The 15,766-nt window shown below is 35.4% G+C and overlaps 1 long non-coding RNA gene across 1 annotated transcript in view; it reads left to right on the plus strand.

Moving 5' to 3' along the window:
* Positions 1–4,542: 4,542 nt before the first annotated feature.
* LOC141371173 (uncharacterized) overlaps positions 4,543–15,766 on the plus strand; it is a 229,306-nt gene continuing 218,082 nt past the window's right edge. Inside the window, exon 1 of the long non-coding RNA XR_012375918.1 lies at positions 4,543–4,592. This is a non-coding gene — a long non-coding RNA (uncharacterized lncRNA). The remainder of the gene's footprint in view (positions 4,593–15,766) is intronic.

The raw sequence follows: 15,766 nt of genomic DNA on the forward strand, positions 1-15,766 counted from the left end.
CACCCAGGCTTGTAAACATGAAAACTCCACCTAGTCTTCAAACATTAAAATCCAGAAAGCACACTGCAACATTTAGAGCCATAACTGGCATCCACAATCCTATTTGCAATCTGACTTAGGAAAGTTGCATTACCTCCCACTTTTCTATTACTATAGGAAATAGATTTTGTTTACCACTGATCAAATCTGCTAACGGTCACTTCATTTGGCAAAATTCCAGCAATTTTGGAAGAGTCTGTAAATTAAAAAAAAAAAATCCCTTTTCTCATCAAAGACAAGGCAGATAAATTTAAAAAAATCGTTTCAAAGTACAATTTTGATTATTTTTCTTTCAGACTTCCAATTAAGTTTAAGATAGTCTGATACAAGTATCACAGGCTTTTGATACAGCAGCTTGAGTAGAAGGAAAGTCTTCTAGGCTGATTATCACAATCTGTCTTCTATCAGACTTTGTACCATTTTAACTAAGTAATCTTTGGCATGAGTGAAGCTTAACAATACAGAAGTCCAAAATCATCAATAGAAGAGGAACTCACATATGTTCAACATCTAGGCTTTTTGTCATATAATCTCACCGAATGCCCAAACCAACCACATGAGACAAACACTTCTTTGATAAAATCAAGATTCAGAGAGGTTAAACGATATTCTACAGGGTCACACAGTTTGTAAATGACAGAATCAGGATTTGAACACAGACCATGATGACCTCAAAGCCCTCACGTGTGATAATCCTATCTACGAATTTTTTAGCTGGTATATTCTTAAGGTTCATCATGCAAATCTTTAGGTTGGATTAAACTTCCAAGTCCCTCACTATTCAGTGTCGCCACTTAGTATGTATCTGATTTCAAGTTAACTCAACGCAAACTTAAAAGTCGCTGAAATACCTATTACCCGATATGTAGGCAGTTTGGGCATCACCTGAGAGTCTGTTAGAAATACAGACTCTTAGGCACCCACCCCCTTCTGAATCCGAAACTTAATTGTAACAAATCCTCAAGTGATTTGTATGCACTATGAAGTTTAAGAAGCACTGGCTTGAAGGACAAGAACCTTTATTTACTCACATCCCAAGACAGCTAAAGTTGGGTGCTTCTAGAGGCAATTTAACAGATCAGTTTATTTGGCCCCTTCATTAGGTTCAGGATAACCGCAACTGCCCCAGACAGTATGTCCTTTCACAGCAATATCCCAGGATAGATAGGCAAGCAGTGACTGTTTTTATCAGGAAAGGTAACTTTCTCCAGAAGTCTTAAGCAGAATTCCTTTCAAATTCTTTCACACAGGCTTTGGTTGTAAGCCTCTATTGTAGAGGTATGGCAGGCTAGGAAGTTACCTATCTGAAATTGCAATCTCCTTAGTGAAGGTGCAACAAGTAAGAATGTAAGAACAAAGAGAATGGCTGTAAGACAGGTGCCCAGTATATGGCTCTGAAGAGACAGTAAATCCTACCAAATGCAGTAAGAGCCTAAATGCTGATATTTTCAGTAGAGGCAGCTCAAGGCACTGAGCACTGAGGATGGGGGAGGTGGGGGGTGTTTACACAGATCCTTTGTTTGAAGGTGTCTCACTTTTCCTCCCAGAAGACCCCCAAAATCTGTTCCACCCTCTGTTCCTAAGATTTGGTACACTTTTTCCTAGATGACATTTTCTCTTTTCACCTTTGCTCTTTATTTTTGACACAGTTTTTAGTGTAGGCAGGCAGTTTTGAAATTTGATTGCTGTGCTAGCAGTCCCATTTTGCAGGCTTTATTTGCTCTAACAAGATTTATGATGCCTTGATTATCTCCGTATGGCCTGAATTGCTAGTCACACCATTAATTCTCCTGATTGATGGATTACATAAGGCATATTCCAATGAGAAAAGCAAAGGAAACACAGGTAACACAGCCTCCCCATTCATATGCACTTTTAATGGGAGTAATTGTCATTAGACTCCAACTCTGGATCCCTTCAGGATACCATGTGTGACTTTTAACGATCTGTATGATGTAACTGGATTGTGAGCCTCTGGGGAGAACAAGTTGTAAATTCTCTTGCCCAGGATAAATGGTAAATTTCAACATCAAGGGTGACTTCAAATCATGTAATAACTAAAAGATACTTTGTGCCTACTATGTGCCAGGTACTGTGCTGTTTGTTACAACATTAGGATCCTTTTCTTAAAAAACAGAACAAAATAAAACAATTAACATGTCAAATGTATAAATGGGTATTTTAGTTCAAATGTTATAGCTAAAAGAGTCATCATTCACTAAAAAGTATCAGCATATTCAATCACGTTTTGATTTTCACTGAGTCATTTGTAATGTTCCTTATGGTCTATGCTATTCCCTTGGACCTGCTCCCTTTGAATAATCATCCCATAATGAATTTACTGGTTTTTTCCCAAGTCAAAGGACTCCACAGCCCATCATCACACTGGATAGCAGTGAGTCTGTATGCAGATACCTGTCCCACTATCAATTTAGGGAATTTTGTAGTAAAGTCCTGCCATTTCTTGACAACTGTTTCTCAGTCCAGATAACCCCTGAAAGAACAGCACTGATTTAAAAAAAAAAAAAATTGGGAATCAAGAAATATTATGACCACTGCACTCCCCTTACTGATTAACTGCCCTAAATCCCTTTAAAAATCCCTGGGCCAGAGAGAAAGCTTGGAGTTGGCCTTTGGATAAGAGTCCACCATCTCCTTGCCGGCTTCCTGAGTAAAGCTCATATTCCTTTCCAATCAAAACTCATCTCTTGAGTAAAGGATTTTCTAGAGACAGGAAGCTGAACTTGAGTTTCAGTAACACCAGGATAAGCTCATTAACAGATTTCACCTTTAAAGCGGTTGCAGGAATTAAGTACAATCACTATCCCAATTTTTATATACGGAAACTGTAAGCTTAATAAAGTTGAGTTACTGTAAGCCAATGGATTAGTTACAGTAAGACACACTCATTAGTGCAATGAAAGAAAAAATGTTAAATAAAGCTTTCTCACTCACATGTTTTATATACGGCAGGTGTCATATATATGGTTTTACTCTCACCTGTTATCTGAAACACGCCTCCAGGCTGTAACCTCCAGGCTGAAGGAGACACCCAAGAGAAGCTTTCAATTGCCATCTCTCTGAAGTAATACCCATCACACCTGCCTGTAGTCAGTTTTTTTGGACAGCTGTGTCCAACCTAACAGCAAAGAGATTGGAACACTCAGAGAAATAAATGTAGCATTTAGGGAGTGCTAACTATCGCCAGCTCAGTCCACAATTCTGAACATGATACACTTCAAGGACTCTTTTGATTTTCCCCATTACACAGAGCACAATGGACCCCACCCCAAGGGACATAATCCCAATCCTTTCCAGCACAGAGCGCAGGATTTCTGGGAGGTTAGGGTTCAAGATGATAGTATAGACAGAGCCTGCACTCACCTCCTCCCACAGACAAAACAAAATCACACCGACATATGCAGTAATTTCCTCAACAAAAGACTTGAAGGGGTGTCTGGATGGCTCAGTTAAGCCACAGACTCTAGGTTTTGGCTCAGGTCATGATCCGAGGGTCCCGAGATGGAGGCCCAAGTGAGCTTCCCGGCTCAGCGTGGAGGCCACTTAAGATTCTCTCCCCCGCCTCCCGCATGCACATGGGCATGCGCACACGCACAATCACGCTGGTGCGAGTGCACGCACTTTCTCAAAAAAAAAACCATAAAAAATAGAAGAAGGGGCGCCTGGGTGGCTCAGATGGTTGAGCGTCTGCCTTCCGCTCGGGTCGTGATCCCGGGGTCCTGGGGTCGAGCCATGTCCTGGCTCGGCGGGGAGCCTGCTTCTCCCTCTCCCTCTGCCTCTCTCCCTACTTATGCTTTCCCTTCTCTCTCTCTGTATCTCTGTGTCTCAAATGAATAAAAATCCTTAAAAAATTTAAAAAAAAATAGAAGAAAATAAAAGGCCTTGGAAACTGGATGAACTGAGTCTTCACAGCAAACGGTAAAAGGGCAGCATCCAAAGGGGTAAAAGACATAGGGTCTCATCAAAAAACAAAATACGAAAAACAAAAAGCAAAACAAAAAAACCCTCCAAACAAAAAAACATTCCAGGCGTAGCAATCTACGATCGGAAGGGATCTCCAGAATACAGCACTTTTCCCTGAAAAGCAAGGGCTCTGTGCTCCACATGAGGCACTCCGATCCCTACATCCTGCACAGAGCGGAGCACCCATACTCCTGGCTCTGAAGACATAACGGGAATTACACAGAGGAAAACCACAGAATTTAGGGAAATAAGAACCTCCTCTTAAAGGGCCCATGCAACTACTTACCTGCACCAGGACGCAGCGTAAAATCCCCTCTGAAAAGCACCTAAAGAATATGTGAAGGAGACACACTTACTAATCCTAAAGTGTCTGGGGCAGGGGCGGGAACTTGTTGAGAACTCTCTCCAGCCACAGAGACACTGGTGGACGCCGGTTTTGCGATCTCACTCTGACGTGCTAATGCCACACTGTCGGGCACCATTTTGAAATTCTCGGAACCTGTTAAGGCCCAGAGCGCAGGCGCTGCTGAAGGTCTGTCCGTCCCGGAGCTGCAGGGCTGGTAATCAGAGTGAGTCAAAATCTGTTGTAAGTCATAAAATGATACCCACAATAAGGTCTGAAGACTTAAAATTTAAAATGATCAGTTCTGTGTTCACACAACAGTGGACAAGGATGAGATAACAAAAATAAATAGTCCCATTTGGAAAGGGAAATAATGGGTAAGTCCACTTGGAGAATAGCACAGCTCCCCTAGCCTCTTGCCTATGACAGTTGGGAGTCCAAATGCCTTCTAAGTCTATATATAGTCACATGCTGTTTAATACAGGCTTACATATTTTTAGTATTAAAAATAATATATTTACTTTCAAACAGGTCTGAAGTCAGTAACTAAACCTACATTCTTTTTAAAGCACAGTTTAAGAATGTACACAAATCTTTGGAGGAATCGGCTATGAGAAGTTCTTTATCACTCAAAATATTGGTAGCTAATTTAAGACCATCTGTAGCAATAGAAGACTACATCCTTGATCTGAGCTTCATGTTAATCTATTGAAAAGATTTTAATCCTGTCATTTTCTCTTTGTGATCGGTAAACTGTGACTTTTTTTGAACGCTGAAAAGACCCGGATATCTCAACTCTTTCTATGACCTTCTGCTTAAATTTATTTTTTAATCTGTATAATTCATAAAACCATACAGATGATGTTTTCAAGTGTGCAATCCTGGGCGCCTGGCTGGCTCAGTCGGCAGGGTATATGACTCTTGATCTTGTGGGCGTGAGTTTGAGCCCCAACTTGGTGTAGAGATTACTTAAATAAATAAACTTAAAAAAATTACTGTGTACAATACAGTGGTTTTTAGTATATTTACAAAGTCATGCAAATATTGCCATTGTTTTCAGAATATTTCTATCATCCCAGAAAGAAACCTTATAACCTTCTGCTGTCACCTCCATGTCCACTTTTCCCTAAGCTCCTGACAATCACTAGTCTGTTTTCTTTTTGTGTGGTTTTGCCAATTCTGGAAATTTAGTATAAATGGAATCATACAATATGTGGACTTTAGTGATTGGCTTCTTTCACTTGCCATAATATTTTCAAAGTAGATCCGTGTTGTAGCATGTGGTACTTAATTCTTTTTTTGTGGCTGAGAGATTCCCCATTATATGTCCCAATGTATATACCACATTTTCTTAACCCACTCAGCAGTTGGTAGACATTTGGTATTTTGTCGCTTTGGGACTATTATGAATAATGTTACTATAAATATTCAGGGTTTTGTGTGGACATGTTTTCAACTGTCTTGGCTACGTACCTAGGAGGGGAGTTACTTGGTCATATGGGAACTGGTTTAGCTTGTGAGGAACTGCCAAACAGTTTTCCAAAGTGACTGTACTATTTTACATTACTACCAGCAATTTGAAAGTCTCCAGCCGTCCTAGTGAGTGTGAAGTATCTTGTGATTTTGATTGGCATTTACCTAATGCCTAATGATATTGAGAATCTTTTCATTTACTTATTGGCCATTTGTCTACCTTCTTTAGAGAAATGTCCAGCCAGAATGGTTGCCACTTTCTAAGGTTTTTTTTTTTTTAAGATTTTATTTATTTATTCGAGAGAGAGAGAGAGCAAGTGAAAGAGAGAGAGCACAAGCCCGGGTGGAGGGGCAGTGGGAGAGGGAGAAGCCGACTGTCCTCTGAGCAGGGAGTTGGTCTCCGGGCTGGATCCCAGGATCCTGGGAACATGACCTGAGCCAAAAGCAGAGGCTTAACTGACTGAGCCACCCAGGTGCCCCTGGGTTATTTTTAAGAGTTTTTTTTTTTTTAAGATTTTATTTATTTATTTGACAGAGAGAAACACAGCAAGAGAGGGAACACAAGCTGGGGGAGTGGGAGAGGGAGAAGCAGGCCTCCCGCGGAGCAGGGAGCCTGATGCGGGGCTGGATCCCAGGACCCTGGGATCATGACCTGAGCCGAAGGCAGACGCTTAAGAGGCTTTTAATATTCTGATATTGATCTCTTATCAGATATGTGATTTGCAAGTAATTTTTCCCCTTATGTGGGTCTTTTTGTCTAAGATATTGTTTCTTTGTGTTCTTACAAACTTTTTTATGAACATTTTTGGTCCATTTGTTAAGTATCCCAAAGTTTGAAATTCTACATCTCTTCCTTCTTAGTTAATTTAAAATTTCCTATAAAGAAAATTTATTGCCATCAAACCTTTTCTTATAGTACACGTAGGAAAGGCAGGACAAATGCCTCAGTTTTCCCCTTGATTTAAAACTTTTCAAAATGATTAATTGATTTCCTATCATTCTCGAAATTTTCTGAGGAATTCTTTTAGTTTTAAAATTATTAGAAACTTACAAATTTAAACATGTGGTATGGGTTTTAACCGTTTGAAGTTATTATCCAAACTGATGCTTGTAGCATGCCTTTTTTATACTGTTCGAGCTGATCCTTAAATTCATTCCTGAGTTCTTTTGTTATAATCCAGGTAGCCTGTGACAGCTTCTTTTCTTTGTGTTAAGACAAAATGTTATGACTTTTTTTGTATTTCTTTCCCTGGACTTGGAGCTCTCTTCTTTACAGTGTATAATTGTATTTACACATTATAATTTGAGCAATAGAAGTGCACAGTGCTATTGGATTGATCAGTTTCTAGGCTTTTTCAGTGGACAGAGCAAGAAAATAAATTAAAAAAAATAAAATGTTATGCTTTCAGTACCCATTTAATAAAACTAAATAATTACTCATTTATTTTAACCTATAATTCAACATTGCAGTCTCAGGGAAAACATGTCAGACTTGCCACTAATAATAAAATTAGTAAATCATATTACTTAGTTTATTTACTTTTGTTTTTTCTAATCCTTGGAGTATAGAGATAAATTAATGTATTTAAAAATCATTTGGAAAAAAAGTCCATTCAGTATACTTGTACTTTATACTCAATATAAAGTTAGAATTATTGGTTTTATTTTTCTTTAAGTATTTAAGCACTGCTTATTACACTCAACTTTGTTGTGTATAATCTAACATTTGGATGATTAAAAATTAAATATGTATAAAAAGAAATAAAAATTAGATCCTATTCTTCACTCTATTTATTCTCCTCCCGTACATACCCCTTACAAATAATGGATTATATATTCATTTTAATAGTATGATTTGAAAAAATATGCATAGATGATACTAATCTCTAGCTTCTTAAACAGTAACATATTAAAATACATTTCTCCACCTAAAATTTTCACTCAAAAATAAATCCTAGCGATCACTCTGTAAGATTATCAGGATGTATTCCTCATGCTTTATTACTGGTACATATTGCAATAATATAATAATGGTAATACCCACTATTTGGAGGCATTGTATTAAATTTATATATTAACTTCAGGAGAAGTAATATCTTTATAAAGCTGATCCTCCCTAAGTAAGAACGCAGCATGTTTGGATTTATGTTTCATTCAGAAGTGTTCTGTAGTTCAGCTCATGTGGATTGACACATCTTATTTTAGCCTATTTTTATCTATTTTCTTTTCTCGTTTGTTTGATATAGTAAATAGTTTCTTCTCTTTCTTAGAATTGGTTTTTCTTTTTTTTTATAAATTTTTTTTTTAAGATTTATTTATTTATTTATTTTGAGAGAGTGAGAATGAGAGACAGAGAGCATATGAGAGGTGGGAGGGTTAGAGGGAGAAGCAGGCTCCTCGCTGAGCAGGGAGCCCGATGCGGGACTCGATCCCGGGACTCCAGGATCATGACCTGAGCCGAAGGCGGTTGCTTAACCAACTGAGCCACCCAGGCACCCTAGAATTGGTTTTTCTTTGTATCCATGAAGTCTACTGATTTTTCTATGTTGCTTTTTGAACCAACCACTTTACAAAATTACTTAATTTTCAGGATAGGTTTACTGTGATTGTTTTAGGAGATTGTTGATACATAACAAGTAGACACTTTTACCTCTTTCTCTTTAATTTTTATGCCTCTAATTGCTTTCACTAGCCCATTCACATTTGCTGAATATAATATGGGATGTCCTTGTCTTGTTTGTAATTTTAATGGGAGAGTATGGTGTTTCCCCATTAAGAGAGAGGATAATTATTGGGTTGAGATTTTTTTTTAGTACATTCAGCCTACACAGGTATTGAATATTGTCCTATATCTTATGGTATCGAGAGGATCGTTTTTTTCTTGTTAGATATTTTAATATGAATTGTGGATAGATTTCCTAATATTGAGTGCCCTTGAAACAGTGGAGTAATGCTATGTAAGTTTCAAATATAATATTAAATTCTCTTGATATTTAAAAGTGAGATTGGTATATAGTTTTCTTTCCTGGGTATGATTTTTTTCTCTGGTTTTTGAATCAGTATTATATGCTTGATTCATAAAGGAATTGTGGACATTTTTGCTTATGTTTCCATGTTCTGGAATGATTTAAGGTACATTGGCAATACTGATATTTAAAAGTTTTTTTTTTAGAAATTTCTTAAGAAAACCTCTCAGCCTACTTCATTTTTGCTTTATTTGTGTGAGTGTGTATATGTGTGTGTGTCAGGGGCTGTATTTATTTTTTTTATAGCCATCTTGGTCTCTAGTCTTTCTATCTCTAATTTGATTCAAACTTTTATTACCAGCGATTTTCAAAATTACTTCATCTAGGATGTAACATTTATTTGGATATATTTGTTCAAAGTGGTTTATATTTCTGTTGTTTTGTTTTTCCTTACATAATTTTGAATGATATGCAATATCATTTCTGATTTTGTGTTTGTCTTTTTTGTTTGCTTTTTTAAATTAAATTATCTATGAGTTTTCTAGTTTGCCTCCCCCTCCAAGAGGCAGTATTTTGATATTTTTATTTCCTCTACTGTTTTCCTGTTTTCTAACTCATTAATTTATCCTTTCACTTTATTAGATTATTCTCTGTACATTATTTTTGTGGACTTTATTATTCTTCTTTGACTTTTGACTTGATTGTTTTACTCATGCATTTTTGTTTGGTTTTAATGCTGAAAATTTTCCTTTACTAAGCGCTTTTGCTACCGTATCTCATTGCTTCTATGTCATGTTTTATTACTATTAAATCAGCAAATTTTTAATTGACTTTTTGATCAATGAATTTTTTAATAGAATATGTATGGCTTTTTACAAAAATATTATAGTGGTAAAGACTTGTTTTAAAATAATGTCTGGTGTCATTACAGAGTAATGATAGAACATTATTTAAATTATATTATTTGAATTATGAGTTATTCCTTGTAATCTAAGATATGGTCATTTGGTAATAAAGAAAGCTTAATTTCAGAACTGGAGTTCACTGTTTTATATATATAAGTATTATTGGCCTATAAAGGGTCTTAATTTATAGCCAGTAATGAACATTTGTCTTTCTTGGTAGAGAGGAGGGGCAGGTGGGAGGACACCTTTAAAAACTTAGTCCTCTTTTTCGCAAATAGGGGGAATACAGAGAGCTTTTTCTGTATCTGTTACTTCTCATTTGTCTTCATCTCAAAATAATCCTTACATCAGAGTGGCATGTTTTAGGGTAGCATATTCTGCTACCCTGTAATTCTTAAATTTTTTTATATTATTACTAATATTTTGCTCACTTCATCTGTCTTGGGTTGAGAGAGATGCATTAGAGTCTCCTATTAGTAGTCTGTAGTCTGTATCTGTCCCTTTTTTTTTTTTTATCTTATGTAATATCTGCTTTATAAAAGTTGTTGCTATGTTATTTGGGACCTGGATGTCTAAACAGTTTTCTCCCATAATATATCTTAAGTTTAAAAATTTTATTAGAATTTATGTCTGTGGGTTGGCTTTCCAGATACACAGTGTGTCTGTTTAATTAATAGTTAAATAATAGTTAAAAACTACATTTCATATTTAGTTAAGCTTTTCCAATTGTAAATTGTAGCATAAATTTAATAATTTTCTATTGCTTTAGTTTTCTTCTTCCTGGATTATTAAATATAAATTGACTCTTCTTTGCTTATGTTATATTAATCAAATCATTTTTTATATCTTTAATTCATTTTGAAATTTCTTCCCTTTACATCTTTTATTTACCTTAAGCAGTTTTTCATGTTTATTCACTTTTGTGTTTCATCAATTCTTCATTTCTGAAATAATTTATTTTAATTCTTTTAAAACTTCTCTAAATTCTTTCAGTACCTTTTCAAATTAATCTTCCTTTTCTCCAATTACCTCATGATGAGTTTATCTAATTCTAATATATGCTATTACTTCAATTTTATAGTATTTTCTTAATTTCTTGAAATTTATTTTAAAAATATGCAGCTTTAATCTACTTTGTTATTATTTTGCTTATATTTTTCCTGTATCAGCACTAGCTAGTTTTAGAAGATTTCTGTGTGAATTCTTGGCAACAAACACAAGTAGTGCTGATTCTATATATATAGATATATGTGTGTGTGTGTATGTGTTTGTGTGTGTGTGTATACATATATACATACATACATATATCATAATTTATCCAAGAATAACCACATTAACATTTTACTGCTGATGCAAAATCAGTGGGGTTGGGGCATTAAAAATGCTGGCATTTAGCAAATAAAGCAGTGACACCAAATAGAACTAGTAGGCATTGTATTCTTCATTGTCTTACACTTACAGGAAAGAAAACAACCAAAACCAGTTTCTTTAAAGAGTGTTTTTGTTGAAGCAATTGAAAAATATTAGCTTCATTAAATGTCAACCAAAGATATGTCCTTTTAATATTTGATGTGATAAAATAAGCAATATGCATAAGCACTTTTCCTGCATACCAAAGTATAATGAGTGTCTTCAGGAAAAGTATTTGTTTTGTTCCGTTGTGTGATTTGAAAGCTGAACTAGTTACTTTTTTGATGAAACACCATTTTTACTTGAAAAAAAAATGGCTGACAAATAAATTACGGTCATTCAGATTTGGATATTTGAAAGAAATATTTTTTGAAAAATAACAAACTCAGCCTGTAATTTCAAGAGAAAATCTAATTGTATTTGTTACCCATAAAAAAATCTCTACTTTCAAATGAACATTAAACTTTAGGAAAACTTAGTTATCTGCCACCATAATCTTGACAGCTTCTCAACATGTAAGAATTTTGGGGTGAGATTATTAAGAATGTGATTTTTGATATCATATGATGAAATGTATAAATATCTGTAAGAATTGCATAATTTTGTGAACCAGTATTTCCAAAATGGCCAATTCATGATGTGACAAAATAATACATCAGTTACAAATAGACCTCAACAGTTTTTCATAATTTGAGGGCTTTGTCCTGAAAGAAAATTTTAGCGGGTCATTTCAAGAGTTCAGAGATCCCCAAATACTGTAGCACCATTTGACTTTACCTCAGAACAGTCAATTCTCCCACTCATTGGAGACTTGAAGCCACTTTCCATTGCCTGCAACTGTTCTTACCTTGCTCCCTTAAGCTCTCCAGTAGGACCTCCAAATTATCTTCTCCTTCCTTCTGCTGCCTTCTATACTACTACATACAACACAGGTCTTTTATTGTTTTTGTTGTTGTTGTTCCACTTACATTTTGGGGACTATGGATGTGCCTTGTCACTTAATTTTGTTGTGGATGCTGGCAATATGATTGTTTTGCTCTCCTGACACAGGTATTTATTTTTGTGCAAATGTTCAGAGACATTCTAAAACTATGTTACTGACATCCTTTCAAAATTCTCCTGCCCAAAGTAACATGAGTTAGAAAAAAATAACTCTTGTAGTGTGACTCTGCTGCTTGATGTCAGTGATGATGTATTGATAGCCCAAACTCCATTTGCTAAAACTAGGGCTAGTATTTAACTGATAATTATTGCAGTTATAAATGATACCTGTTCATTTTTTTTTAAAGATTTATTTATTCATTTGAGACACAGAGAGAGAGAGAGAGAGAGAACATGAGCAGGGGGAGAAGCAGAGGCAGAGGGAGAAACCAATGCGGGACTCGATCCCAGGACCCCAGGACCATGACCTGAGCCGAAGGCAGATGCTTAACCATCTGAGCCACCCAGGCGCCGATACCTGTTCATTTGCTCAGGAAAAATTCTGACTTTAGTGAACATGCCTTACTTGTAATTAAATATTTTAAATACTATTCCTGTAAAAATACATTTTTATGTATTTATATATATTTATATTTATGTACTTATATATAAATATATAAAATGTGTATATTTAAAAATATGTATTTATATATTACACACACACACACACATTTATTTAGGTAAGTTTAACCCCCAGAAAAGGATGAAAAGAGAGGATAAAGGGATTGGAGGTGACCTGAACTGTTTTTCTCTGCAAATGAATATTTTCCTCCATTATTAATAAAATGAAATTGTTATTAGAATTTTGCCTCTTTAACACATTTTTATATGCAAGCAGAAATTGTCTGTTCAAAAAAGAAATAGCATTATCCAATCAGACATTATGAAAAAACTACTCAATTTGCAACATAAATCTTAAGCTGTGAGAGCATACTTTCCCCCAGAGCTCAAAAGAAAGCTTAAATATGCAAATACAATCTGTGAGATCCTTGAGTAAAGACATCATCTTTATACATCATTGAACCCCTGAGATTTAGTAGGAATTGACATTCAGAAGGTACTCCATAAAGATGTTTTGATTTTCTGAAATGAGAGGCCTACTTGAATTAGTGAAAACTACATTCAAACACATATACTGAAAATATGATTTATGATTTCATGTGCAGTTGAACATTTAGACATGGAGTAAAATTTGTGATTTGCAGCAGGATAGCCTTATCCCACCTCTTAAATATATCATTGAGGGGCGCCTGGGTGGCTCAGTTGGTTAAGCGACTGCCTTCGGCTCAGGTCATGATCATGGAGTCCTGGGATCGAGTCCCGCATCGGGCTCCCTGCGCAGTGGGGAGTCTGCTTCTCCCTCTGACCCTCTTCCCTCTCATGCTCTCTATCTCTCATTCTCTCTCTCTCAAATAAAGAAATAAAATCTTTAAATAAATAAATAAATAAATAAATAAATAAATAAATAAATCATTGAAAATGCAGTTGAGGGCACCTGGGTGGCTTAAGTCGGATAAATGTCTGCCTTTGGCTCAGGTCATGATCCCAGGGTCCTGGGATCGAGTCCTGCATCAGGCTCCTTGCTCAGCATAGAGCCTGCTTCTCCCCTGCCTGCCGTTCCTGCTGTCCCCTGCTTGTGCTTGTTCTCTGTCTCTCTCTCTTGCTCTCTCTGTGTCAAATAAATAAAATCTTAAAAAAAAAAAAGAAAGAAAATTCAGTTGAGCTCATTGATTCTATGTGAAAAGAGTGGATTCCTTATTTTCCTAGTTTCCAAATGGAACACTTTAGTCTGAAAAATATGACTTATTATGTGAGCAACCTTTCTTTTGAAAAAATAGATCAGTGAAACTACGGAATTTACATAAATAGATGAGGTACCAAAGATAATCATTTAAGTCCAAGTTTTTATAAAGTAAAGATTCATCATTATGAATCTAAAATATTGAAAGAAAAAAATGAGTAAATATCACTAGTGACTTTTAACCGAGGCTGTATCTTATGTTTCATATGTATATTCATATGTCTAAATTTTAAAATATGTACCAAGTGTGGATGAAAGCAAGCAATTTCCAAGAAAAATACCATGCCTGTAGAGAAACCATTTCAGTCAGATGAAGTAAGAAAAAAATTAAGTTTTTGTATGGGAAAGGGTTTTCTTAAAGGAAAGGATAGAGGTTGAAGACAAAGAAGCAGAAATTAGCCATAGTGAGATTGCATATAAGACATCTCAGAGATTGACTAGACAATCTCTTGAAACTGTTTGATTGATTGGTAAAGAAAGAAAGAGAGAGAGAGAAAGAAAAGGAAGAAAGGAAGGAAGGAAGGAAGGAAGGGCCAAAATCTTTGGTTGATTGTATACCTTTGTATACCATGACCACCTTTCAGTGTATCTCCACAAAAAGTTACCTGAAAACAGTCTTTTCCATTCACTTTTATTCCTTAACACAGAAACCATTTCAACCACCACAGATTTATTTTTAACAAATTCAGATGTAATGCTTTGAATTATAAAGAGTGACTATATTTAATTATCTTTGCCAAATATTTCCAAATAGATATCTTAGGAGATCAGTTCTATGGAAGAAATTAGAGTTTTACTTTAAACAAATATATGTTTCTGGTAATCTCGGTAAGATTTTTCTCTTAATAAGATTAACTAATTCACTCTGATATTATTTAAACTCTGTATTTTATATTGTAGGGGAGGAAACAAACCTTTTTCCTCTACTCTCTTAGGTTCCCCAGGACCCTGCAAATTAGACTCACAAAAGACAGATTAACAAGAGAAAAGCAAGCAATTTATTCATACATGTAGTTCACATATATAAAGGAGAAGCTCAGTGATGAATAACTCAAAAGAAGTGGTTAGAACTTGGGATTATATAGCATCTTAACAAAGAACAACAAATTTGTAGACAAACGACAAGACAGAATAAAAGGATTTATATTTCCTCTCTGGCCAGTGTAAAACATGGACTGACTCTTTTACTTCCCTTTTAATGCCTGAGGTTACTTTGTAAATACTTTATCCACTGAGGACCCAACTCTTTTGTTATAAAGATTTTCCTAGGATTTGCACTTGCTTCTTTCTATCTCTATCTTATTGGTGTTGAGTAGGGATCGTACACGTGATGTCAGCATATAAGTTCAGTGATGAATAGCCCAGTACAACAGGTTAGTGGTCTGGTAATATGAATTTCAGTAGTAGTAAAAGAGAGAAGGTATAACATACAAAAGACTTAGCACAGTGTCTGGGTCATAATTCTTTACTTTTACATAACTGATCCAGGTAGTTGCTTATTTTGAAGTGGTGAAATAAATAGTTTTCTTAAAAGTATTTTGAATTTCTTTAGCCAAAAGCCCCCTACTTTGATTTAGGGATTAGGAGGGATTTTGATACATCCATTGATTATCTCTAAGATTTAACACAGAACCAGGAAAATATAAAAGGTCACTGTTTATATGTAGATTGATCAGGCATATTCATAAACATGATAGATTTTTGTTTTTTTTTCTGAATAAGATAGCAATTTCTATAGAATCTTGATGCATTTTAATTGGTTATATCTTTTGTTAATGTCATATGCTAAATACTCCTAGTGTCATGTGTCCGTGGCAAAATCCAAATGTAAACACTTGAACTTAACAAAAACTAGTGAGTTAGG

This window comes from Callorhinus ursinus, unplaced genomic scaffold (genome assembly GCF_003265705.2).
Source record: "Callorhinus ursinus isolate GAN/ISIS: 27379988/994484 unplaced genomic scaffold, GSC_fseal_2.0 scaffold2, whole genome shotgun sequence".
NCBI lineage: Eukaryota > Metazoa > Chordata > Mammalia > Carnivora > Otariidae > Callorhinus > Callorhinus ursinus.